Below are 26,928 nucleotides of genomic sequence, written 5' to 3'. Positions count from 1 at the left end.
AAAAATCTTCAATGTTGTGGATTGATTGACGAAAGGTCCCATTTAAAACATGTTAGATAAACACTTTTGGTTGATATTATCCATCTTCTGATCACTATCCTCATCTTTTCCTTTATTGCATACAAGAGTATCAATATACTTGAGTATCTGGCACAATCTCATTTTGTTCCATAACAATATCCAAAATTGCAGTGGAAATGGATGCAGCTTATTTATTTTCTGGTGCTGGTGGCATCATGAGTCTTGAGACAGCATGAAGAACATATTTACTGCTAGAAGACGCAGCTTCTTTAATTGTTTTCTATTTTAATTTCCAAGCTGGACAATTCTGATCTTTATGATCAAGCACACGGAAGGAAGTACAGAAGTATCTTGGAACTTTGATGTATCTGCATTCGATTAGGAATGGTTGAGTTCTTCCACTGGTGAAAAGGGGGATACCTATTGGTAAAGCTTTCTGCACTGGAATTCCGACACATACCTTGACATTCTTCTTTAAAGGATAATTACCATAAGTATCTAGAGCTTCAATGAGTTCTCCCATGTTGGAAGTGAGTTTCTGAAGATCTTAAAATTCGGTGCATTCTTTAGGGATATTACACAGAATGAACCACATTATTTCTTCAATGAAGTGGAGCTGATAATTTGCTGGCCAGCCATCTGTTGAAATAACTTTTAACACCATTAGATATCCATAAACAAACCAGGGTCTCCGAGTGTTATTTCTGTTGAAATCATCTTCATCTAAGAATCGAATAAGGACTTTGTTGCGCAATCCACTAAATGTTGTAATAATAGGAGATTGAGCTAGAGGCCACTGATTACAGATATAGAAGCGGATGGAAGAGGTAGGAACCAGGGTTTTACATCATAAGTATCCCACCATACACCATTTCCAATTATTATCAGACTCGGCTAGAACAACTTTTTTGTCAATTAATGAATACTGGTTCAGAAAAGGTGGATGGTAAAATTAATTTCTCAGCCATTTGAGTAGACAGGTTTTGAATATCTTGTTCTAACTTTTGATGGTTTTCTGGGAAATTTGGGAATTCCATTGGGTAAGAGAACTGGATATATATGAATAGAGACTGATTGAGATGAAAGTTATAAATAACCAATATAATATGCAGTTGTATAAAAAGAATTTCTTTTTAGTACTATACCGGTATTGATCATAGACAACGTGGATGGAGAAATGGCAGAAGGGTTTTATTTGTTTACATTTTTGAACCTTAAAAAGGGAATGAGAAGACTGTTAAATAAAATTTGAAAAACTTTCAGGAGAAATTTGGTGTAAAGTAGTTGTTACACTGCTATGACTGTGTTGGGGACAGGGTTTATCATACGAGATGTCACTTTCGTTCCCATATTTTATCAGTGTGGTGATATATGTGTTCACGTGAGTTTGACGATAATAAAACCAAGTAAAGACAAGTCCAATGATCCAATGTAAGATTTTCTGGGATATAAGAGGTTGGTACGTAAGCATGGTGAAGTTTGGGGTTGGTGGTTCATTAATGGGTTTGTTTTTTTTAGATTCACATAGGTTTGATGGTGCAAACTGCCAAATGTAATAATGGTAATGAAATTTCATAATGGGTGGTGGAGATAGAAATGGAGGGACAAATTATGTGGTGGTTGATGGTTTTGATTGGGAAGTTGCATTTTGGTAGTAGGCATAAGTTTGATGGTTGAGATAGTAACCCATCTGGCAGATATGCCCCAAACCGCAATTGTGCCTCTCAATTGATGATACATTCTTCTAATCTGCATAATTAAAAAAGTTTTAATTAGACCCCAAAAAACTACATCAAAATTTGGTGACCTACCAAAACACCCCTTAATGGTAGTTCCAAAAGGAGTAATAGTTATGGTAATTTTTAGGTGTTGAAAATAGGTATTGGTAGGGTAATTATGGTGATGTGGGTGAAGAGGATACACATGGTTTTGAATTGGCGTGGTAAACAAAGCGACATGACGCTTAACCAAGCGCCATAAATGGGATTCAATGGGCACAATTTTGTTTTTTAAGGGAGGTTTAGCCGAAAGATTATCATAGCCAAGGTAAATTTCTTTGGAATTTTTTCATAAAAGGAAAAGATTAAGAGAGTGAAAAGAAATTTGGGTAACGGCTGATCAAATCCTCCAAATACCGGTACCGGTAGACTTCCGGTTGAACCATCATCTTCATCTGATTATGATCAAGCAAAAGCTCTTGCATTGTCATTAAGCACTGAGGAGTTATAGAGATTGAGAACTGAAATCCAAGCCGAACTTGATCATCGTGCACTTGAGATGATTCGTCATAGAGAAGAGCAAGAGAGACTTCGTTAGAGAGAAGAAGAGAGGATTGAAAACTTGTATGCTTCATAGAAGCCAAAGTATCTCGCAAGAAGAGAGAGAAAAGATGAAGAATGGGCTGAGAAGCATTCCAAAGCACCGAGATATGGAAATGCAACAGAAAGTGATTCTGATGCTTCTGATGAAGGTTTTGAGTATGCTATGGAGGAGGTTGACACCAGTGATCTTGATTCAGATGCTGCAGAAGATAAGAGGATGATGGAGAGGTACCAGGAGAGGAAATTGAGGAGTCGCTTTGAGTATGAACTTTCCAATCCAAAGATATTCGCAAGGACCATGCAAGAGGGTGAGCCTGAAAGGGGAGATGCAGTGATGTATGATGCTGAGACTGAGGAGGAGGAGACTGAAGAGGATACATATAGTGAAAACTCTGCATCTTCAAGTGGTACTTCGCCGGCACCATCTGACAGTGATGACAGTGAGAGATATGAATATGAGGGATGGAGCATTGATGAAGAAGGCTTTTGGTAGTGTCTTCGCAGGTGTCGGAAAAGGCTAGATTTTTCAGATTTTGAGTAAATCTTGAAAACGGTCAACAAGTTTTTAAGAAAACAGCTTTTCCGGTGCTTGATCTTGCTCCTACTCTTCTTTATTTTGTTGCATATGTTGGTAAGTACTTTGTTTTACTTCTCCTTACTTCGGACGGCTTCTTTTCTATTTTGATGGTGATGTTGATGTGTATAGATAGTGGAGTTTTGGGTGTTACTTTGGTTAGTAATAATGTTCGTTTCAGTTTTAGATGTTTGATGTTGAAAATGTTGTTTATGGTGGTTTAGGATATGGGAAAGTGGTTCGGGTTTTTTTGGTCAGGGTAAATGCTAGATTGTCCATAAGTTGTAGAGATGTAACAGTTCGAAGGCAGAATTGGGATGTAATGATGAATACTTGTGTTGAAACTTCTTGAATGGAATCTAATGAACTGTTTCCTTTTGATCTGGAGCTTATTGAATGTTTTTCTATAATTGCACTTAGTGAAATGAAACTTGTTTGTGAAATACTTTTCATCAAAGGAAGTACTGAGAAGAAAAAAAACTATAAATGATGTAACTGCCAATGATGATTTCAAAGAGATGAACTAATTGATGGATGCTAGAAAGATGGATTCTCGGGGTTTGATTTTCAGATACATGAAGAGGAATTGAATGATTACGTCAGGATGACGGAGCAGAGCTTTCTTTGAGGGATTATTATTAAAAAGTCTTGTAAAAAAAGTACTCCTGCTTCTATTTATCGATTTTGTTCATGGTGTTTTCTGTTTTTTTTTATCTTAATTACTAGTTTTCGAAGATACATAAAAATATAATACGGTATCACCTCCTCGTGATAGAGTAATAGGCTAACAGCGCGTGACTCTTTGAAATAACCGAGACCGGACCAAATCTCTTATAGCAACGGGGTCTCGAAATTGGTGGAAGGGCATATACTCCACTTAGTTATACTCCATATCAGTTTGAGGACATTCTACTGAGTACCGACATTCTACGCTTTTTTGCAAGCCATGTTCCATGGTTTTGTGAAATGGGGTGTGGAACTAAAAAAAACGGTAATTAGGCTAGCGTTAAACGCTATTCTAAATAACGTGCGAAAAAATGTTATTCTGAATAGCGTAAGTAAAACGCGGAAAAGTTATTCTTAATCCCAACCATGCAAATATTTTAGTCAAATACCATGGACCAAGTCAAACACTATTCTTTTTAATGTTAAACGTTGTTTGGATTAACGATTTTATGATTCCATCATGAATAATTCCAAATGCTGAGCTGGCATGAAAAATGGAAGATGGAATTCTTACAACATAATAGTTCATCATTTGATGGATGTAGAAATCTTATAAATCCAGATATGGCTAGGGAATATCAACTACAATCTAGGTAAGATTTACGAGTACAAAATTCAACTTAGACATAGTCGTAACAGGTATTTAGTCAGTATAAAACGAGTACAATTTATACTATAAACTGACTTATACTCGTTTTTAGACCGGGTATAAACTTTTATTTCGGATTTTTCACGTCTACGTTTGGGAAAGATTACTTAAGGTCAGATATATTGCGATAACTTTCAAAAACAAATACGGCTAGGTCTATGACAAATATTCCTAGCCGTACACATTTTTATGTAACCACGATTTTTTATTTTCCCTTGTACTCAACAAGAATCAATATAAGAAATCAAGGAGAATCAAGTAACAAGGAGAATCAAACAACAAAATCACTTTATGCTCAAAGGTAGATATAGTTTAAAATCAACTAACATAGATGGACAATACTCTAGGGTTCGAAATCTCTCTACTTCGAACACAAGTCATCCCCGTATTTTGCCACATATTTTTGCATGTGTAACTACAAGAAAATTTTATACCTCCCAACTCTCGCACTCGAACTGAACTAAGGGTGTCTCATGAATCGATTGAACTCTCTTCAAACAAGGTGCTACTACACACAACATGCAATTCTGATAGTAAGTGTTCTTCCATTTATCTCTTTGAGTTGATGGCAAATAGAGGTTGGAGTCGTAGGAATAATGCTAGTGGTTGAAAGTTCAAGTAGGAATATGGTATTCTATTTTAGTATTGATGTCTGTTGACACATAAAAATTATTACCCCTTAACAGGGCCATGGAGTCCCTAAAGGGGTGGCAAATCTAATATAAAACAAAGGGGACTTGGGGACTAAATTCCAAGTCCACTAAGAAGTATCCATGAGGAGAAAAGGATAAGAAAGAAATTAGGGGAAAAGAAAGAGGTTTTATTAGAGAAGGGATAGCATTAGTGGCAATAAAGGAAGTTTATGACATGTGGCATGATGTCATAAAATGAAGGGCTTTTGGGGAAGTCTATAAAAGGAGGTACATAGTACAATGTAAAACAAGTTCTCTCTCATACCATTCCTAGAAAGTGTTGTCATTAGGGTGTGACTAGGACGGGTAGAACATATTCACCCCTCAACATTTGGCGAACACACCCGGAGGCTCGTGCCTAGTCCCTCATGACACACCGAGGAAGCACCAGCGTAGGCGCACTGGAAAACCAACCAACCATGCGACCAACTAACCCCGACAAAGTAATAATATAGGAAGGAATGAGGACAGTGAAGATGTGATACTAATACAAGACGTGGTCACGCAACCAACCCGCGAACCTCAGGACCGAGAGGAAAGAAAAACACAAGCGAAGAGCACATAACAAATAGCCTCGGCTCCACATTCCATATCACTAACTCTACAAGACATACATAAAGAACTAGAGGAATGCACACAAAGGAGACAGGAGCTGACGGTATGGATAGAGCAAGCCACAACACTAGGCTAATGTATCACCGAAGGAATAGAAGTAAACAAAAAAGGCACGGATAAAAAACCTAGGGCAATGTCGCAAGAAGCTGGGCAGAGTACCTAGAGGAAAATTACCGCGTAATAAAACCGGACGACTACAGCTCCACAAGAAGCCTGTACCCTGCGAGCATCAGCGAATACCAATACCCAGAGGGTTATATATCACCAAAATTCAAAGTGTACGATGGGAAAGGAAATGCGCGAGAACACCTTAGCCTATTCCTATCAACAATGAATGATAAAGCCTCTAATGGAAAGCTATGCCTAACAAAATTCCCAAAGTCACTCACTGGCACGACATTCACCTGGTACGACAACCTAAAAATAGAAAGCATAGACTCGTGGAAAACCATGTCCACTCTCTTCGTCAGAAAATTCTATTCAGCTAAGAGAAAAATCACATTGATAGACCTGAGTAGGTGCGGCCAGCGGACATGGGAGGAAATAGGGAAATACATCTTTTGATTCCGGTATCTCGCGCTAGATTTCCATGAAGACATCAGCGAAGAAGCGCCAGCCGAAATCTGTATACGCGGAATGACATCTGCTTTTAAAAGGAGTTTGATTAACTTCAGATTTCGAACCTTCGTCAAATTGGATGAAGAGGCGGAAGGGATCACTGACTGCATTGAAGTGACGCATACAGAATTCCCCCGTCACTACACAATCAAAGTTGTATATGAAATGACGCGCAACGTAAGACCCAACACAGGTAAGGGAAAGGACCTATCCCAAACTATTGAGAGGGACCCAGGAGGAAACAAAAGAGGGAAGCGAGATTCCAATCCTCTACCACCCTTTCCTTGCAGAAGGGAGCAGATAATTGAACTCTTGAAACAGTGGATAGCTAACAAGTGTTAGAGCATTGCTCGGTCGAACTCGCATGTGTTGCAATCTCAAGCATGTTTGTCAATGTTAGTGATCAAAACTATAAGTCTTCATTTCTAGTCTATTATAGATAAGTCTCGGACTAGGATAGAAAGTGTAATTGAGCTCAAGGACTTCATGACGATTCATCATACAAGTAGAAGAACTACTCAAGGAACCGATGGAACTTCTCGACAAAAAGGTATGTGAAGACTTGAACTTATCTATCACTCAAAAGTCTATCTACTCTATGTACAACTCTTTGAGACAATAAGTCGTATGCTATATATATAGACTTTGATTATACACATTTGGTATTTCGAGCCGAGTATACCTCGCCTATCTATATATCGAAATATGAGTTGGTAAGCTTTTCGCTTTAACCAAGTTTATCTTTACCATGTGACGAAAGTCATGATATGTTTCAATCATCTTGAAAATTGCTTTGACGAGAAATGGTGTAACAACTACATAACGTCCTCTAAGAATGTTTCAATGATTTAAATGAGAGTTTAGATTACATAACCAATGGTGGACATAAGCATTGTTGTGGAAACACATTTATGTATAAGTCCTATTCCTTGAACCAAAGTGAAAAAGTGGGGGTCTAACAACACCACCCAATATTTCGCCTTAGCAATCTGTATGGACAAACTCGAATATACTTTTAAGAGAATCAACAAGACTCAATCAACTAAAAGTATATCACCGAGTTAATATCTCTCTCTTGATTTGATTTACTCAAGAAGGAACTGCGAGTTCTAATCAAATGCAAGGAATAACTTGGATGGTACCAAAGACCAATATCCAAGGATCAATCTAACAATCAACAACCAAAGGTTGGATTACTCTAATTGATGATCTAACGCACAACCTGTATTATTTCAATTATAAAGATAAAACAATACAATGCGAAAATTGAAATAACAAAGATACCAGAAATTTTCTTAACGAGGAACTTGCAAATGCAGAAAAACCCCGGGACCTAGTCCAGATTGACGCTACAGACACTAGCCTACTCCAAGCTAACTTCGGACTGGACTGTAGTTGAACCCCAATCAGTCTCCCACTGATCCAAGGTACAGTTGTACACCCTACGCCTCTGAGCCCAGCAGGATACTGCGCACTTGATTCCCTTAGCTGATCTCACCCACAACTAAGAGTTGCTACGACCCAAAATCGCAAGCTTTGACAATAAAAAAATCTGTCTCACACAGACAAGTCTACCAAAGGATCAGTATGTCTCCCGCCGATAAACCCTAAAAGTTTTATTCCGTCTTTTGATAATAATCAAGGTGAACAGGAACCAATTGATAATCCGGTCTTATATTCCCGAAGAACAGCCTAGAGTTATCAATCACCTCACAAAATCTTAATTGTATGGTAGCGAAACAAGATGTTGCGAAATCACAAACAATGAGACGAAGATGTTTGTGACTACTTTTTATATCTTGCCTATCGGAGATATCAATCTCAAGCCAATCAATCTGATTGTACTCGTACGATATAAGATGCAAGATCAGATCACACAACTATGATAAAAGTAGTATCGGTCTGGCTTCACAATCCGAATGAAGTCTTTAAGTCGTTAACCTGGCTTTAGAAGAAGAAAACCAAAGGTTAAAGGAGACATGACTCTAGCACGCAAACTAGTATCACACGTAAGGTGTGGGGATTAGTTTTGCACAATAGTAGATATCTCCTTTATATAGTCTTTCAAATCAGGGTTTGCAGTTAAGTTACCTTGGTAACAAAGCAATCAATATCCACCGTTAGATGAAAACCTGCTTTAGATTCAAGCTAATATTTCTCAACCGTTAGATCGAAAACTTAGCTTGTTACACACACTTGACAATGCACGTTTCTAGGTTTATTAACCGTACCCAAACCTATGCACTTGTTGGTTCAACAATAGTTAACCAAATGGTTAGCCATATGAGCATTTCATATCAACCATGTTCTTCTTCACCATAACTAGTTCAAATGACTTCAAGATGAACTAGTTAGAGAGTTGTTCAATTGCAAGGAAATCTCATGTACTACACAAGACACAATTGAAGCAAAGATGATTTGATTCACTTGAATTGGTTCATGAACTTTTATAGCCACGGTTTGAAAACTGCATTCCTTAATCTTTTTAAGTTTAAGTTCAGAAATCATCTTCAGATATATAACCTTCTCAAGTTCGCAGACTAGGTTCGCGGACTTAAGTTACCGGGCAGAGTTTACAAACTCCAGCAGAAATTCTAGGGTATGAGAATTTCGCTGGTTCGCGGACTGGGTTCACGGACTGAGTTCGCGGACTTAGTTTCACGCAAGTAGTTTGTCAACTCCAGCATAAATTCTCGGGTTTAAGAACTTCGGCAGTTCGCGGACTGAGTTCGCGGGCTTGGCTCACGCCATTCTTCCGGTTCTCTTGATCAACAAAGTTCGCAAACTTTGGATCTACGAATAGGACTTATACATAAATGTGTTTACAAAACAATGCTTATGTCCACCATTGGTTATGTAATCTAAACTCTCATTTCAATCATTGAAACATTCTTAGAAGACATTATCTAGTTGTTACACCATTTCTCGTCAAAGCAATTTTCAAGATGATTGAAACATATCATGACTTTCGTCACATGGTAAAGATAAACTTGATCGAAGCGAAAAGCTTACCAACACATATTTCGAGATATAGATAGGCGAGGTATACTCGGCTCGAAATACCAAATGTGTATAATCCAAGTCTATATATATAGCATACGACTTCTTGCCTCAAAGAGTAAGAGATAGAGTAGGTAGACTTTTGAGTGATAGATAAGTTCAAGTCTTCACATACCTTTTTGTCGAGAAGTTCCACCGGTTCCTTGAGTAGTTCTTCTACTTGTATGATGAATCGCGATGAAGTCCTTGAGCTCAACTACACTTTCTATCCTAGTCCGAGACTTAGATATAATAGACTAGAAATCAAGACTTATAGTTTTGATCATTAACATTGACAAACATGCTTGAGATAGAAACGCATGCGAGTTCGACCGAGCAATGCTCTAATACAAAGTTTGCAAACTTTGTTGATCAAGAGAACCGGAAGAATGGCGTGAACCAAGTCCGCGAACTGCCGAAGTTTTCAAACCCGAGAATTTCTGCTGGAGTTGACAAACTATTTACGTGAAACTAAGTTCGCGAACTCAGTCCGCGAACCAACGAAGTTCTCGTACCCTAGAATTTCTACTGGAGTTTGTAAACTCTGCCCGGTAACTTAAGTCCGCGAACCTAGTTTGCGAACTTGAGAATGTTATATATCTGAAGATGATTTCTGAAATTAAACTTAAAAAGACTAAGGAATGCAGTTTGCAAACCGTGGCTATAAAAGTTCATGAACCGATTCAAGTGAATCAAATCATCTTTTCTTCAGTTGTATCTTGTGTAGTACATGAGATTTCCTTGCAATTGAACAACTCTCTAACTAGTTCATTTGAAATCATTTGGACTAGTTATGGTGAAGAAGAACGTGGTTGATATGGAACACTCATATGGCTAACATTTTGGTTATTATTGAACCAACAAGTGCATACGTTTGGGTACAGTTAACAATCCTAGAAACGTGCATTGTCAAGTGTGTGTAACAAGCTAAGTTTTCGATCTAACGGTTGAGAAATATAAATAAAGTTTTCATCTAATGGTGGATATTGATTGTTTTTTACCAAGGTAACTTAATTGCAAATCCTGATTTGAAAGACTATATAAGGGGAGCTCTAGTATCTGTACAAAACTAATCCCCACACCTCACGTGTTACACTAGTTTGCATACTAGAGTCGTCTCTTCTTTAACCTTTGGTTTTCTTCTTCTAAACCCAGGTTAACGACTTAAAGACTTCATTGGGATTGTGAAGCCAGACCGATACTACTTTTATCGTAGTTGCGTGATCTGATCTTGCATCTTCTATCGTACGAGTACAATCAGATTGATTGTCTTGAGATTGATATCTTTGATAGGCAAGATATAAAAAGTAATCACAAACATCTTCGTTTTGTTGTTAGTGATTCCGCAACATCTTGTTTCGCTACCATACGATTAAGATTGTTGTGAGGTGATTGATAACTCTAGGTTGTTCTTCGGAAATATAAGACCGGATTATCAATTGGTTCCTGTTCACCTTGATTATTATCAAAAGACGGAACAAAACCTTTTAGGGTTTATATGTGGGAGACAGATTGATCCTTTGATACACTTATCTGTGTGAGACAGATTTGTTTGTTGTCAAGTCTTCCACTTTGGGTCGTAGCAACTCTTAGTTGTGGGTGAGATCAGCTAAGGGAATCAAGTGCGCAGTATCCTGCTAGGATCAGAGGCGTAGGGAGTACAACTGTACCTTGGATCAGTGGGAGACTGATTGGGATTCAACTAGAGTCCAGTCCGAAGTTAGCTTGGATTAGGCTAGTGTCTGTAGCGGCTTAATACAGTGTGTGTTCAATCTGGACTAGGTCCCGGGGTTTTTCTGCATTTGCGGTTTCCTCGTTAACAAAATTTCTGGTGTATGTGTTATTTATATTTACGCATTATATCGTTTTATCTTTATAATTGAAATAATACATGATGTGCGTTTAGATCATCAATTAAAATAATCCAACCTTTGGCTGTTGATTCTCATTGATTGATCCTTGGATATTGGTATTTGGTACCATCCAAGTTATTCCTTGTATTTGATTAGAACTTGCAGTTCCTGGTTGAGTAAATCAAATCAAGAGAGAGATATAAACTCGTTGACATACTTTTAATTGATTGAGTCTTGTTGATTCTCTTAAAAGTATATTCGAGTTTGTCCATACAGATTGCTAAGAGAAATATTGGGTGGTGTTGTTAGACCCCCGCTTTTTCAATTGGTATCAGAGAAAGCAAACACGTTTAAGACCTTACAAGTTTATGTTTGTAGCGATCTGACTCTATGGACAAAAGTATTATCTCTGATAAACGCGTTGCCAGAAATAAAAGCTTTATCTCGTCAAATTCTATTAAAGAGAAAGTTTCTTCAATCTCGAATATAGACGAACCTTGTGTTCTGACGAGACAGACTAACATCGACATGTGTGATCCTGATTACCCTTCAAAAGAGAGCTTCTCTGGCAATGAACGAGATTCAGCTGAAGAGAGTGAATTGATTCTAAATCTTGTTAGAATTCAAGCTGATAGATTTAATCTGTTAAAGCACCATGTCAATACTCTTTTTGGTGTAATAAGTGATTGCAAAGCCAAAGGTAATGCTGAAGATCAGTCTTCGTGCACGAATCTTGAGGCTAGCCTCAAAAAATATTCCTTGGAAATTGAACATCGCTTGAGTAATATCTCTATTCAAGGATGCTCAAAGCAATCCAATATGCCAAGTACTTCTGACACAACTAAAGTGGCTTTATGCTCAGAAGTAAAAACGGAAGCCCCATCTGGTAAAACGGATGTGCCTGAAGTCTCTATCACTCAAGGATGCTACACATCAAATAAATTGAAGAAATCTTCTAACAAGGATATCAAGACTGTACTATCTAATCATTTGAATGATCAGAAAGTATGTCTTGTCTGTGATCTGTTAAGCGAAACGGAATATCTAGGTTGAAGAAAAACTCATTTATCCAACTTCAACACACCTTAGACTTAATTCTTAAGGATGTAACCGACATTCGTCTGACTAAACCAATTGGTTTTCGTACCTACCCTGTGCATATTACCAGGAAAGTTAGTTCAACGAGTTCCTCGAACACTCAAGAACAAAACAGACGTCTTAATAAACATCCTCTAAAGGAAGACCGAGTTATGGTCTCTGGAAATAACTCTTCCCCTGGTAAGAAAGGAAGTTCAGAAGAAAGAAGAAAAATTGATGAAATGAGAGATAATCTGAAAGAGAGAATTAAAGGGTATAACGAATTCGTCAACATGTTGTCTTCCTCCTCAAACCAAAATTCTTCTGGTAACAACTCAAACTATCTCTCGTATTTTGACGACGGTACATTTTATGATAATTTCTCACATAAAAAGGAATCCTTCTCTAGATTCAGGAGGAAAAAGAGATTTGATCATAAACACAAATCTTTTAATGAGCTTAAATCTCATACTTGTGCTAATTAATCACAAGGGTTAAAGAACTTACTCATAAAAAACCTGTTGAGTAAGAGGTGTCATTTTCAGGTATACCTTAAGCATACTACTTCTGTTTAATGGAGCTATCTTCTTATCGTCTATAGCCAAACTACTGGTCTGCAGAAATGATTGCTTAAGTATTTTTTTATTTTTATTAAAATAAAACTTTTTTTTTAGTTTTTCGGTGGGTCAAGTTTGTTTTCGCACGGATACCCGTTCCGGCACGAGATAAATGTTTGTAAACCCTAAAAGTCTTCATTTCCTAAGAAACCCTTAAATATCCAACCTATTGAGTTTCAAAAGTCACGTTCGCATACTCTATGTTGGTTTCTGGGTTTGTTTAGAATGTCGTCTTATTCCTCGTCTTACTATGGTGGTTTTGCAAGGGGATTCCTTGACAAAGGTTTTGTTATTGAGTCCAAGAAGAAAAGAACCCTTGTAGATGAAGATCATCCTAACTCTTCATGTTATTTTGCTTACGTTCATGAGGATGCTGAAAAGGATGATATGATTTCTGCTAAAGTTGTTCATGACTTTCTTAAGTACTTTGGGAAGCAAAACAAGAGCTCATTGTTACTCTGAAAAATCTTAATGCATTGAAAACTGAGTTGGAAAAGGTTACTGCTGACCTTGGTCTCATAAAGTCTTGCATAAATGATCTACGCAAAGAGAATCACCTCTTTAATGCTGCAATAAATGTTGTTGTTCACAAGCTCAAAGACCCGTTGTCTCATGAGGATTATGAACCGTCCATATGATCTTAGTTCGTGTTCGGAATAGCACTGGAGTATGTTTCCTTTAGCTTGTTTTATTTATGTTGCCTAGTATGTCTTCTTTTTGATTTAGTTGGAAGAATAACTAGTGCTTTGAATAGCAATGATTGTGACTACACATAGCTATTATTTTTCATCTTCTTGTTCCTTTTTTTAGGTTTATTGGTTTAAATTCTAAAAACTATTTGGAAGATGATGTTTTGCAGTATTAATCTTTATGATTTGTTATATTGCAATTTTTTATGGTATATTGGTGTTTACGTCCGTGAACTATGTTTGTCTCATACTTTGTCAAAAGTAAAGTCGTTCGTGATCGGTATCCACGTATTGATAAAATAATGAATGGACTTTTAACAAATACAAAAGTTAAGCCTATATTGTCAAATATTTGATGGAAGATAGGTTAACATCTTTTGTTTTCAAGGATTATGTCTATTAATATCGTTATGCAAATAGTTGTGGAAAATAGAATGAATCCTTGTGTATTCCGCAGTATTGATCATCCCTGATCCATATTTTATGTATTACTGCGAGGCTCCGTAATGTATCTTATGTTGAGCACTATACAACCAAATTTATTTTTTAGCTTAGTTGTTGTTCCGTGAGATATTTTATGTCGAGCATATTGAACTAAATTAATCATCTTGTTTGGTTATTTAGTTATTGCTCTGTAAGTTTTCTTATGTCGAGTAAAACAAATGACAATTAAATTGATTACTTTTGTGATTAGTTTGGTTGTGTATTCCAATTAGATTAATTATGGGTTCTCTTGTAATTAATCTAGTTGAGTATTTTCGTGTCTCCATAAGTTCTCGTATGTTGAGCATAATCAATTGAATTGATCACTTTTTGTGTTTAGTTTGGTTGTGTATTCCGATTAAATTAATCATGGGTTTACTTGTGATTAATTTGATTTATTTTTTTGATATAAAAATCATTCTTATGGTTTTTAGTGTCCAATAAAATCCTTCTTTTCTTTTGAAATTAAGGTCGCTCTTGTTGTTTTTTCGGGAATGACATAAAATGGGGGAGAGTTCTTTTGAAGTTGTGCTTAATGGTCATATCTTGAAGGGTGTGCGGCTATAGAATTTTAGAGGGGTTATCTTGTATCTTTAAACTCCTTGATGAATACATTTGGCTTCGGATTTATGATTGCATCTAAATTTGTTGGTTTGTATTTTTTCTTTTAGTCATGAAATGTCTCTTTTAGTCTTTTTAAGTTTAATTTCAGAAATCATCTTCAGATATATAACATTCTCAAGTTCGCAAACTAGGTTCGCGGACTTAAGTTACCGGGCAGAGTTTACAAACTCCAGTAGAAATTCTAGGGTACGAGAACTTCGTTGGTTCGCGGACTTAGTTTCACGTAAATAGTTTGTCAACTCCAGCAGAAATTCTCGGGTTTGAAAACTTCGGCAGTTCGCGGACTTGGCTCACGTCATTCTTCCGGTTCTCTTGATCAACAAAGTTTGCAAACTTTGTGTTAGAGCATTGCTCGGTCGAACTCGCATGCGTTTCTATCTCAAGCATGTTTGTCAATGTTAATGATCAAAACTATAAGTCTTGATTTCTAGTCTATTATAGCTAAGTCTCGGACTAGGATAGAAAGAGTAGTTTAGCTCAAGGACTTCATGGTGATTCATCATACAAGTAGAAGAACTATTCAAGGAACCGGTGGAACTTCACGACAAAAAGGTATGTGAAGACTTCAAATTATATATCACTCAAAAGTATATCCACTCTATCTCTTACTCTTTGAGACAAGAAGTCGTATGCTATATATATATACTTTGATTATACATATTTGGTATTTCGAGCCGAGTATACCTCGCCTATCTATATCTCGAAATATGAGTTGGTAAGCTTTTCGCTTTAACCAAGTTTATCTTTACCATGTGATGAAAGTCATGATATGTTTCAATCATCTTGAAAATTGCTTTGACGAGAAATGGTGTAACAACTATATAACGTCCTCTAATAATGTTTGAATGACTGAAATGAGAGTTTAGATTACATAACCAATGGTGGACATCAGCATTGTTGTGGAAAAACATTTATGTATAAGTCCTATTCCTTGAACCAAAATTTGCGAACTTTGTTGATCAAGAGAACCGGAAGAATGGCGTGAGCCAAGTCCGCGAACTGTCGAAGTTCTCAAACCCTAGAATTTCTGCTAGAATTGATAAAATATTTGCGTGAAACTAAATCCGCGAACTCAGTCCACGAACCGGCGAAGTTCTCATACCCGAGAATTTCTTCTGGAGTTTGTAAACTCTGCTCGGTAACTTAAGTCCGCGAACCTAGTCTACTAACTTGAGAAGGTTATATATCTGAAGATGATTTCTGAACTTAAATTTAAAAAGACTAAGGTATGCAGTTTGCAAACCGTGGCTATAAAAGTTCATGAACCGATTTAAGTGAATCAAATCATATTTGCTTCAATTGTGTCTTGTGTAGTACATGAGATTTCTTTGCAATTGAACAACTCTCTAACTAATTCATTTGAAATCATTTGAACTAGTTATGGTGAAGAAGAACGTGGTTGATATGGAATGCTCATATGGCTAACCTTTTGGTTAACTATTATTGAACCAACAAGTGCATACGTTTGGGTACAGTTAACAAACCTAGAAGCGTGCATTGTCAAGTGTGTGTAACAAGCTAAGTTTTCGATCTAACGGTTGAGAAATATAAATCAAGTTTTCATCTAACGGTGGATATTGATTGCTTTGTTACCAAGGTAACTTAATTGCAAACCCTGATTTGAAAGACTATATAAGGGGAGCTCTAATATCCGTGCAAAACTAATCCCCACACCTCACCTGTGATACTAGTTTGCATACTAGAGCCGACTCTCCTTTAACCTTTGGTTTTCTTCTTCTAAACCCAGGTTAACGACTTAAATACTTCATTGGGATTGTGAAGCTAGACCGATATTACTTTTATCGTAGTTGCGTGATCTGATCTTGCATCTTCTATCGTACGAGTAAAATCAGATTGATTGGATTGAGATTGATATCTTTGATAGGCAAGATATAAAAAGTAATCACAAACATCTTCGTTTTATTGTTAGTGATTCCGCAACATCTTGTTTCGCTACCATACGATTAAGATTGTTGTGAGGTGATTGATAACTCTAGGCTGTTCTTTGGGAATATAAGACCGGATTATCAATTGGTTCATGTTCACCTTGATTATTTTCAAAAGACGGAACAAAACCTTTTAGGGTTTATCTTTGGGAGACAGATTGATCCTTTGATACACTTGTCTGTGTGAGACAAATTTGTTTATTGTCAAGTCTTCGACTTTGGGTCGTAGCAACTCTTAGTTGTGGGTGAGATCAGCTAAGGGAATCAAGTGCACATTATCCTGCTGGGATCTGAGGCATATGGATTACAACTGTACCTTGGATCAGTGGAAGACCGATTGGGGTTCAACTACAGTCCATTCCGAAGTTAGCTTAGAGTAGGTTAGTGTCTGTAGCGGCTTAATACAGTAGGTATTCAATATGGACTAGGTCCCGAGGTTTTTCTGAATTTGCGGTTTCCTCGTTAACAAAATTTCTGGTGTCTGTGTTATTTCTATTTCTGCATTATATTGTTTTATCTTTATAATTGAAATAATACAGGTTGTGCGTTTAGATCATCAATTAGAAAAATCCAACCTTTGGTTGTTGGTTGTCATTGATTGATCCTTAGATATTGGTCTTTGGTACCATCCAAGTTATTCCTTGTATTTGATTAGAACTCTAAGTTCCTGCTTGAGTAAATCAAATCAAGAGAGAGATATAAACTCTTCGATATACTTTTAATTGATTGAGTCTTGTTGATTCTCTTAAAAGTATATTCGAGTTTGTCCATACAAACCCCCGCTTTTTCAACAAGGAAATCAACTTACCCACGACAGTCTTGGATATCAACAAAATATATAAAAATGCCGCAAGATATTGTCTTTATCACCGAAGATTAGGCCATCCAACAATGTATTGTTTCGCCATTAGAAGCATCTTCAAACGCAAACGCGCGGCCAAAGAAATTGAAATAGCGGGATAAGAAATCGACCATGATCCTCTTCCCCACCACTGAATCGCCGATTAAGCACAACATGAAGAAAACAAAAAAAACAAGTGGAAATGCCACGCCTTTTTCCTTACAAACCTAGCAACAGGTGATACTGTCGAGTGACAAAAGGAAAGTTGTATTTTGTTTCTCTTTTATTATCAATTGTTATTCCGTAAACAATAAAAATTTATGACAAGGGAATATGGTGAAAGACAATGGTATGGAATGCAATACACAAAGGCCATGGGATGCATAGACACCCAATAGACTAATGAATTTACAAAAGGTAACGGGATGCCAAAGGCGCCCAGTCGACCGATGAATACCCAAAAGACCACAGGATACATAGACACCCGGTCGGCTGACAAATTTACAAAAGGTTACGGGACGCCAAAGGCGCCCGGTCGACCGATAAATATATAAAAGGCCACGGGGTGCATAGACACCCGATCGGCTGACGAATTTACAAAAGGTTACGGGACACCAAAGGCCCCCGGTCGACCAATGAATACACAAAAGGCTACGGGATGCATAGACACCCTATCGGCTGACAAATTTACAAAAGGTCACGAGACACCAAAAGCACCCGGTCGAACAATGAATACACAAAAGGCTACGGGATGCATAGACACCCGATCGGCTAAGGAATTTACAAAAGGTCACAAAACGCCAAAGGCGCCTGGTCGACCGATGCATACACAAAGGGCTACGAGATGCATAAACACCCGATCAGCTGACGAGTTCACAAAATTCATGAACGCTAAGAACATCCGATTAGCCTGGAAGTCACGAGATGCTGAAAACGCTCAGCCAATCGATAAATCGGCAAAGGTGAAAACACTAAGACGCTGCACACCATCCAAGATATAAACATATTTAGTTTTCGAAAATCAGAAAGAAAAGAAATATCACAGCAGTATTGACGTGTGTGATACTAATAGTTATGAAACTGTTTTTTTGAAAACTCGACTTTAAAGAAGACATATCACTGCTTTCATATGTCCGATTCATCGTTTTATGTCAGTGATAAAGATTACTCAATATATATTCTGGTAGGTAAAGAAAAATATCGAAATGCAAATAACTTAATAAATTACGTAAGGAGTACAATAACTTTAAAACTAAATATAAATCTGCAAATAAGTTAAATTACACAGGGGTACAATAATTTAAACACTAAATCTAACTCTAGATTCTAAGATGCAAACAACTAAAATTGTATAAGAGGTACAATAACTTTAAAAACTAAATATATCTTTAGATTCTAAGATGCAAATAAATTAAATTACAAATGTTAACTTAACACTACTAAGATGCAAAAAATGCTCAAGCAATTCAAAAGCGTTGAGCTAGACGAATTATTATATCATTTTTCATTCCCATAACAACGGGCTTCTCCTTATCAGGTAACGTGTCTGCATTAATAGAAAGTATTTTTAAGTCGGCTTCACGTTGTTAGTTACTTGCTAATATGTTAATACCTATTGCCAACATTTTAAGATGCTATCCATCTTCGTTTAAGGTGGGCATCCTTTGTTGAGCTTATTTTTTTTGCCACTGAAACCTTCATTGACTTTGTTCTTTCAGAAATACCAACACCTATTTCAATCCTTCGTTTTGCAATTTGGCATCACGTTTATTTCGTTTAGATGCCTCTCTACCTGGACCCCTCACATAGTTGTTGTCATAAAACTTTTTTCTTTGTGACTCGTCCAAATATTCACCAGGGGTAGATTGTGAATCTTCATACATTGTAACATTGTCATCATCATCATTAATAGTTGGCTTCGTTTTGTTTTTGTTTCGTGATCATAAATATCAGGATTGAATTCCGCAAAGTGCAGTTTCAAAAAATTGAAATACCTCTCCATGTCTCCATGTTTTCCAACATTTGGGTCCTCTTCATAATCCAATTGACCTTTATAGTAATGTAGCCACAAAATCTAAAAGTATTTAATGTTGAACATTTATAAAAAAAAATGTACGAAGTTAAATAAATTCATCACGGTCTCATGTGTGAATCCACTAGGCATGTTCCTAAAATAACCTCTTATGTGAGAAGCATACCTCTTAATTTCCTTTTCCAAATTGCTAACTCTTGTCTGCAAGAACTTCGTGGTTCTGACAGTGTCACTCCAAAGTGTTGATCCTTCCCTACAATTGGATCACATGTAGTCGATACGTAAGCATTGATTAGTGCTACATCTTCATCTCTTGAAAATTTAGCCATTTTTGCAAGACAAAGTAAATACTTAAAATATATGAAACACCGAATTAGATGAAACACATAAAATCAGATGATTTTGGTGTGTTTGATGTAGGAGAATTGAAACTTTATTTATAGATTTCTGGAAAAATTAGCCCGTTGGGTTTTCAAATAAATTTTCATGATAAACCCAACTTTTTCGTTCGAAAACCTGTATAGACAAACCTTAATATAATTGCAAGAATATCAACTTAATAATCCTTGAAAATATGTATATATAAATGATTTCTCAACCTCTACTCAATCAGTATGTATATAGACACAAGGTCCGTGAACCTGATTGTTAAGAAGAGTACTTGGAGGATCTCAAAAATCAATATCCAAGATCAATCTAGTCATATCCAAATAATTCAATCGGAATTCTTCCAAGTGATTAAACTTGTTATCTATCTTTCAAGATACGAAATCTACAAGAAACTAGTCTCGGAGTCAATTACAATTAAGCGGGCGTACCTACTTAGATTGAATACGTACAAACCTTTGTAAATCCAATTATAAAGATAAACAATATAATGCGGAAAAGGAAAAACACAAGACACCAAATTTTTTGTTAACGAGGAAACCGCAATAGCAGAAAAACCTCGGGACCTCGTCCAGATTGAACACCATACTATATTAAGCCACTACAGACACTAACATATTATTAGACTTCAGACTGGAATGTATTTGAGAGAAAATCTGCCCTCCAAGTGATTCAGTTACACTCGCGCTCCTTACATCTCTTAAACCTCTCAAGGTTCTACGCACTTGATTCCCTTAATTGATGTCCTTTACAGCCTAAGAATTTCTTCAACCGAAGATAAGATTTTCGATACCAATCCACCACTAACATAAAATCCTATTTGATTTCCATTTAGATAAAAGATCAAGGTGCGGAGATCTGTTTACAATAGACAAGCTAGCAAACCTCACAAATCCGGAACTTACGACTCCCGAAGAGCATCCTAGATTTTTAACCACCTCTCAAGAACAATCGTCGAAAAATCAATTAAGATTAGTCTTTAGATATCTATCTTGAGGAATCACAAAGTCTGAGATGAAGAGAACTTTGCGATTAATATCTATCTTGCCTGAAAGAGATTACGAAAACCTCGATAAAAGGAAAAAGAAAAGATCAGGATACACAAACTATCAAAGTAAAGATAGTCGGACCTGGATTCATGAATCCCCAAGAGAAGTCTTTTAGTCGTAGACCTAAAAGGTCAATAGATGCGATTCTAGAATTAACTAGGAACAAAGTGTCAGGGATTGAATTTCCCATTTGACAGAGATGCTCTATTTATAGTTTTCAAAGACCAGGGTTAGCTTAGAATTCAAGATAAGATAACTTGAGAATCAAGCAAACAAATTAGGTCTTCAAACTATAATATAAGCTATATGCATAAGTTCGGTTATTGAACCGTGTATAATAACTGTTCGGTTTGGCAAGTTAGCCAAAGAACTAAAAGTTATTTGATGTCCATTTAAACACCTAATAAATTAATCATGGTTCACACACATAAGTGTTTAAGTGATCAATGAAGTCTTAAAAGTGTTTAAGAAAGTTCTAGCAATGTTAAACATGTTAAAACAATAAGTCTTTAAGTATCTGCTAAATATAATCAGGACAGTTGGTATAACGGTTTGCCAACCATATGGCTCGTTCATGAGTCAGGGTGCTACGGCTCATGAATAAGGTTCGCCAACTGCTAGTCAATTTATTCAACTTATAAAAACTGGGTCCGTGAACTGTTCCCGACTGAACTTGCAGTTTGCGAAATGGTTCGCCGACTTTCCTGTATTTCTATATCTCAGATATATATCTATGATTTGCGAACTGGTTCGCCAACCTACCCTGAGTAGAAATTTCAATAAGTTCATATTTATCTTTTATGATGTTTGAAACATTCCCAAGTGAAATAATCATTTGCATGTGCATTTTTTTAATTGATCCACAAATTAATTCATATAACTAATATTGTTAAGGACCTTTGAACATCTAATCATTAAGTATCACATTTCGAGATTTTTCACAAGACAATCTTGACTCGAAACATCTTCTTTGTAAATATACTATAAGTCATATGACATAATCTCAATGGATAGAATAATGGTATAATTAGTAAAATTGAATAGTTCAGTCTTTACATACCTGATACAGAAGTTCTACATGTCTTCATCGATCTTCAGTCTTCAAGGGTGATCTCTGATACTCAACTACAATTCTAACATATCCGAAACTTGACTTAGTAGAGTAGAAATCAAGATATAGTATTGATCATCTAACATTGACAACAAGCTTGAGATAGCAAAACTTATGGGTTCAACCGAGCAATGCTCCAACATAAGTAAAATTTCTACTTAATGTGTTTAGTTCGAATTTCTAATTAATGTTTCTAAATAGTTCTAATTTCTAAATAATATATTATTCTACACTCCAAATTTATAATTAATGCATTAGTCTGATTTAACTTAAATTAAATAGAAGTTTTATAAAATCAAAACCTTTAAAAAAAAAACTCTAACTGATACAAAAAAACATTATTTTGCTGTCCATTTTCATAAAAGGAACCTTCATGCTCCGTATCATAAACATCCAAATATGAATCCACATCAGTAGTTCCTTCATCAACAACGGGTAAGGCATCATCGATCACAAGTGGTGGAAGTTTCCCATCTCTATATCCCTCTCTGTGTCGTTTCCAGATGTGCTTCATTGAATCGTTGCGGATATGCCCCCACCGTCGAGGGCTGTAAAGAGCTGCTCCAGCAAATCTAGTTTGACTGGCCATAGGTGGTGTTGCTTCATTTCCTTCGTACCTGGCCCAGACTTTATCACAATACTCATACTCCATACACATGTTGTGCATTATGCAACATGCTTTCATAATTGTCTTTACAAATGATTTACTCTAGTAACTACATGCGTTTCTAATCACACCCCATTTAGAATTAAGACCACCAAATACACGCTCAATATCTTTCCTTTAGCCGAATGTTATTGATTAAATAACTTTTCTTGTGGGGGCAGATTCTCTTTTGGACCCTTGTATCCTTGCACAAACTTTGACCAAGGTGGATAGATGTCATCTGCTAAGTAGTACCCCTGCTCGTAGTCACGACCGTTGATGCGATAAACACAAGGAGGTGCTACACCATTTAGCTCTCTATCAAATAAGCAGGTTTGTGCAAAATATTAGCATCGTTGTTGGAGCTTCACTGACCAAAATAACAATGCCATAACCATCTATCATACGAAGTAAGCTCCTGTAGGACATTAGTTGGTTTGCTATGGTGCCCCACATGTTGTCCTGCTTTATCAGTTGAACAACACCTCTACTCTCAGTGAAAATAATCCACACTACCAAGCATTCCATGAAATCCACGATCTTCGTTCTCTTCTAATAACCTTCTAATGTCTTCAGTTGTAGGACACCGCATAGATTTTTCGTTAAATACCCAAATAAAATCGCATCCATAAATTTCTTACCGTATTGATAGATAGTGGTTGCGACAATTTGTGTGTAATCATCTAGGGTATCAGCCGCAATACCTTTGGCTAGGTGCCTCATTACGGCTAGCATTTTTATGTATGGAGTATGACCTAGAATGTTAGCCGCATCTTTTCATTGAAGAAAATTAGTATCAAACTCGCAATTTTTTTTCAATACACGGAGGAATAGGCTTGAGGGAAAATCGAACCTCCCTTGGACGCCTCAGGCCCATATTTACAACCCGGGTTGAAGTGGTCCTACATCATCTTAGCATATGCGTCAACACGGCATCTGTGAACAACTTTTTTGTTCTTCACCACAATCGGCTCGAGTTGGTGTAAAACATGATCCTCTTGCATTACGACTTGATTTAAGATTGAGGTATTCCGACCAGTAACATCGTCGTCACTTGGAAGAGGTTCCAAAGTCTTCGTTGTCGCATATATCTTGCAAAAACTACCTTCATAGTTCACCTAAAATATGATTAACACAAAGTCTTCTAAACCTTAAAATAACCCCCATAAGTATCGATTTAATTATGTGTAATAAACAATTTCAATACAAACACCATGAACACAACTAATCAGATCTTTTACATTTCAAAATTTCCATCAAATTGTATATATCTCAAATTTTTTTCCAAATGAAACCATAAAACCATTATTAGTGATAAAACCAACACTACCAATTGAAAAAGTAAACAATACAAAATATCATATGCAACACAAGTTTGGTTCTAATTCCAAATCAAAAATCACAAAACATCAAATGAATCAACTCAAACTTGTTCAACATACTTGGTTTTTTTTTCTTGTGGATGAAAATCCTTGAAAATAATGTCAAATGAACCACAATCGCAACAATCACCTACCTCCTAAGGATTCGTCCTCAAAAATCTTTAGTACACTTTACAGATTGGACATGCAATACTTAGGATTTGTGGAGAACAAAAAAATGGAGAATAGAAGTAAATGAATTTGATTCTGCTGTTGAATTTAGGGGTAACTCTGGAACGACTAATGATTTGGCGCTCTGATCATGTTAACTAGGTTAAGCGACTAATCATTTACCGCTCCAAAGGTAGAGCCAAATTATTGATCGCTTAGCGTATTTATGTTTGGCGATTTTACGAAGAATGTTAAAACACCATAGGGGATGGACGATGATTCAAAGTAACGTGGTACCATGTTGAATGTTGAATTTTAAATAAGCATAAGACTAAGCCTATATAAAAAAGGGTACATCACATACGAGCCACTTATTGACACAAGTAATATAATGGTTTTAAATGTCCTAAATTCCATGTGTTATGCTTAATTTATTATAGTCATTTTGTGAACCTTTACCAGTATTCAATCAACCAGAAAAACCAACATTCTCAGGAGTTTCAGCCGATATCCAAGGATTAAACTGCACTTGTGCAGATAAATCCATGCATGCAAAAGCTTTCTGAACAAAAACTTCTTTATTTCTTGAAGGAGCATATCGAAATCTGCATCGACTAGCAAAATGCCCTTGTTTGTTGCAAATTTGGCATATAACAGAACCATAGTTTACAGTTAGTTTCTGGGATAGATTGAAATCTCATTTCTTAAATGAAGGATTAGTAGAATGACCAGAAGATCCTTGTTTAAAATGTTTATGAGAAGAATTATAGTTTGAAATGATATTGACTATGTGTAGATGATCTGAAAGATTGATTTGAACTAACATTGCACCATATTTTCTAACAAAAAATGTTAAATTAGTTGGATCTCTAACTAGAGTGGAAAATCGATCATGCTCTTGGTATCTCATCCATTGCTCATGATTTATAAGACGGGAACACAACTCAGGAAATAATAAAAGTGTATCTCTATTTTGAATAACAATAACAAAGGTTGAATAATCTCTTCCGAGACCAGATAAAGTATACAAGATTAAATCAGAATCAGACACAGGTTCACCAATTTCGGAAAGAGAATCAGAAATACAATTGAGGTGATGCAAGTAATCAAATATTGTAGAACTACCCTTCCTCATAGAGTGAAGTTGAGATCTAAGCATAGATTTCCTAGCAATGAGTTATTTTGTAAAGATTTTTTTCCAGATGATTCCATTTCTCATGAGCAGAAGGCTTACCAAGTAATTCCATTTTAATTTAAGGAAGGACAGTTACACAGATGTAGGATCCGAAAAAATAATTCATTGACCTCCACTCTAAAAATATAGGATTTGGAGTTTGAACATTATTAATCATCACGTAATTCAGGTGCAATCGATCCAACGATTTTGTACTGATCAGAATAGAAGAGATCTGATCCTTCCACACAAGAAAATTTGATGAACTAGTTTTACAGAAACAAAATTGCAATTTTCTGAAACGGTAAATTAGAAAAATGATTGTTGTTGTGTTGTGATTACAGAAGTGTGGTTGTCGATAATATTGATTGTTGTTGTGATTAAAATTGTGATATTGAAAAAAATTATGGATAAAATTGAAAAGGTGGATCTAAAAATTGAGAGGTAGAAGGTTGAAATTGTGTTTGCGGTTGTTGAGAATGATGTTGTGGTGTTGGTGAAGGTTGTAATGGTGATTGTTGTAGTTAATGTGATACTGGTGATTGTGGTGGTGACAAATGTTGTACTGGTGATTCAAGAGATTGTTATGATCTAGATTGTTGTACTGTTGATGCAAGAGGTTGTTGTGATGTAGATTTTTCTATTGGTGATTTAAGAGGTTGTTGTGATGTTGATTTCAAATATTGTGATTGTTTTGATGAAGATTGTAGTGGTGGAAGTTGTTAGCAACGGAATTAAGAGAGTTGTGGGTGGTTCTCACTAGGTTGAAGAAAAAAATTAGGGTTTCAAGATCAAAGGAAAGTCTAGGTTTCCCTATCGGTATCTGATACCATGTGAGATTTAGAAATGATAATGGAGATTGTATTAGGTTGTTCAACTCAAACAAGAAAAAATGCTTTTATGAGAAGCATAACTCGACTAACTGATGACTAGACTAACACCATGTCACATAGCTTACATGGAAGACAACTATTGGTGAATGTAAAAACCTAGTCGGCAAGTGACAGATAGGACAAATCTGAGTCTAACATCTACCGAAGATAGTACTGAACGTTTGCTGAGAAATCTAATGGGTTCTAAACAATTTGGTTCTAAGGGTTATACACATATTACTTCGTATGTTGTCCTAATGGATTGTTTCATAAATTCCTCAAAAGATGTTGAGTTTCTACGTAACGAAGGAATTCTCATAAATTATTTAAGCAGTGATGAATAAGCAGCTAATATAATCAACTTGTTGTGCTCTTACATACATGAGCTCGACAGTGATTATGCTAAACTCTTTGCCAGAGTAAACGCCTATAAGGCAGTTACTATAGCTGAGCAAGTTCTCCAACGGATTTTACTATGCGCTATTGCTCTGTTCTATTTTCCGGTAAGTATGTGAAGTTCGTGTGTGAGGTGGTTTGCAATTGACCATAGATTTCTACTTCTTGAATTCTATTCAGGAAGCGCATGCATTCATGTCTTCAGACTTCGGCCAGAGATGTTTGTCTTATTTTTTTTCTCTTCTTTTTTCTTCTGAAGGAAGTTTATTAATTTGCTAGTACGTGGTTGGTGTGCTATTTTGTGAAGTGTTGAGTCCCAATGTGGTGTGCAAAATATTATTCAG

The sequence above is a fragment of the Papaver somniferum genome, chromosome 5, assembly GCF_003573695.1.
Source record: "Papaver somniferum cultivar HN1 chromosome 5, ASM357369v1, whole genome shotgun sequence".
Taxonomy (NCBI): Eukaryota; Viridiplantae; Streptophyta; class Magnoliopsida; order Ranunculales; family Papaveraceae; genus Papaver; species Papaver somniferum.
The sequence above is the reverse complement of the archived record's forward strand: the minus strand, read 5'-3'. Positions refer to the sequence as shown.